Genomic DNA, 2953 nt, shown 5'->3' on the forward strand with positions numbered 1-2953 from the left:
TGGTCAATACTTTGACTTCAACCTCAGGAGAGACCCTGAGCCAGTACTACTGAGCTAGGCTGCTCCTAGATTCCTCACCTTCAGAAATGGTGTGAGATAATAGATGTTGTTTTAAGCTACTAAATGTTGGGGCAATTTGTTATGCAGAATTGATAACTAATACAGTAGGCAACAAGCCCCAGAACATTAGATTATCTGTGTCTTTGCCATCAATAGAAACCACAGCTATTTTCATATCACATTAAAGTTGCTGTGGATATTTAAAAATATTTCTACTCATCCTTCAGAATTTAAGTATTATTAGATATACTACTAGATAATACATGACTACGGTCTTCCATGTTTGTGTTATGTAGCTGGCCAGCCACTGGGCAATTCGGCACCGAGTGATCAGTGTGTTTCTCACATTGATATCTTTGCTGCTTTCGAGGAATTTCTATCGAAATTCCTCGAGGAATTTTTGTTGATCAAACAAAAACAAACAGAAGTACATTGTTTCCATTTTTGGTCCAGGTTTTGCAAACTAGACAGTTCAAATGAAAATTCTTAACTCTCCATAAGGCAGCTTGGCCTTGTGTAACATGAGCAAGTGTGCAGTCTAGAAGTGTGGACTAGGAATTTTCAAACCTAACAGTTGAGGTAGCTGTTACAGGATATTATTTAAGATAATTTATTATTGCTGACACATAATACAGGCCATGTATAGAGTAACAAGTTATGCAAGTAGCAGAGGTTCTTGCTTTTACTTTTCCCTTTGAACTCTCTTTTTGCACATTGTCTGTGTTTTGAGGTAAAGGCATGAATGAACACACAGTACTTGTACAGGCTATATTTGCATATTATTTTTCCTTAGAAAATACTGAGCATTTAAAATAAGAAAACTGGAGGCAGGAATTTCAGGTATGGCCAAGTGAAGAGATCAGCATATCATTTACCCCAAAAGAAACTAGGACAAAAGGAATAGTCGACATAAAGAAAAATTGACAAAACCATTTCAGTTCCCCAGAAACGAAACAAAATCATACAACAATCTGAGAAGCATTTATGCTTCAAAAACTGCTGAACTTCAGGTAAGAATAGTGAGAATCTGTGATGTTCTGGCCTGGGCCTGGTCCATCACACGCTCCCTCTGGTTATCTGACACAGAGGTTCTAAATTTTAGGACAGTCAGGACCAGCACCTTCTCTGCTGTGGTCAATGGGGGCTCACTCAATTTGGAGCAGAGGACAGTGGCCACACCCAACAGTGTTTTTGGTGAAAGTGACAATCTCAGAGGCAGAAGTGAGGAGGGCCAGTGGCACTGCTAGCTTGAGGTTGTAGTCTTGGTTGGGGCAAGCATGTTCCAGGCTGAGGCTGCATGCATGCACAGAGATCAGAGAGGGCCCAAGTCAGCGACACACTCCTGGCCACCCCTGAGGCTTTATGTATGTGCAGAGGAAATACAAAAGGATGTGGCAGAAAGTAAAAGCTGGATAAGACTGAAAATGGCCTAAACTATGAATACACTCCCACCCATACACAGATCTGTCAGTAGAGAACAGAAGATTTACTGGCTTGAGGTGGCTGAAGACAAGCTCTGTTTGATCAGGATCATTGGCTGGCCACTAAGCTACACAGTACATGAGGCAATCCTCAGGAAGACAGAAATAAAAATAAGAATAAAAAATAACAGGGACTTCACTGGTGGTGCAGTGGTTAAGAATCAATTGCCTGCCAATGCAGGAGACACGGTTCGAGCCCTGGTCCGGAAAGATCCCACATGCCACGGAGCAACTAAGCCTGGGCGCCACAACTACTGAGCCTGCGCTCTAGAGCCCCTGAGCCACAACTACTGAGACCACGTGCCACAACTACTGAAGCCCACGTGCCTGGAGGCTGTGCTCCGCAACAAGAGAAGCCACCGCAATGAGAAACCCACGCATGGCAATGAAGAGTAGCCCCCGCTCGCCGCAACTAGAGAAAGCTCGCACGCAGCAACTGAAGACCCACCACAGCCAAACATAAAATAAATTAATTTAATAAAAATAACAGAACAGAGACATCATTAGCTGTATACTGCAGGAGAGACAGATTTCATGGATTTAGCCCAGACAAGTTGCTAATCAGAGAAACAATAAAGAAACAAATAGCAGTAACAGTAACCTGCAGGGGGGGAATTAAAATTCAGAGTTGCTACAAGACATTATCTAAAATGTCCAATTTTCAACAAGAACTACAACAACCACAAATTATAAGACACACAAAGAAATGGAAATGCGTGACCCATACTTGGGAAAATAGTCAATATAAATTGACTCTGGGGGACTTCCCTGATGGTCCAGTGTGTAAGACTCAGTGATCCCAATGCAGGGGTTCTGCGTTCGATCCCTGGTCAGGGAACTAGATCCCACATGCATGCCGCAACTAAGAGTTTGTATGCTGCAACTAAGAAGTCCGCATGCCACAACTAAGAAGTCTGCATGCCGCAACTAAGAAGTCCACATGCTGCAACTAAGGATCCTGTGTGCCACAAGTAAACATACCTCAACGAAGATCCCACGTGCCACAGCTAAGACCTGGAGCAGCCAAAATAAATAAATATTTATAAATAAATAAATTGACTGTGAGTGACTATAGATATTGAATTTAGCAGACAAAGACTTCAAAGAGGCTGTTATAATTATGTTCAAAGAACTAAAGGAAATTTTGTTTAAAGAATTAAAAGACGTTATGACAACAATGAGTCTGCAAATAGAGATTCTTCATAAGGAGATGGAAATAGTAAGAAAGGAACCAAAGGATGTTCTGGAGTTGAAGAATACAGTAACTACCCAAAGCAATCTATACACTCAGTGCAATCCCTATCCAAATCCCAAGAACATTCTTTTTTGCAGAAATAGAAAAATCCATCCTAAAATTCATATGGAATCTCAAGGTACCTCATAGCCAAAACAATCTTGAAAAACAAATTGAA

This window comes from Phocoena phocoena, chromosome 10, assembly GCF_963924675.1.
Source record: "Phocoena phocoena chromosome 10, mPhoPho1.1, whole genome shotgun sequence".
NCBI lineage: Eukaryota > Metazoa > Chordata > Mammalia > Artiodactyla > Phocoenidae > Phocoena > Phocoena phocoena.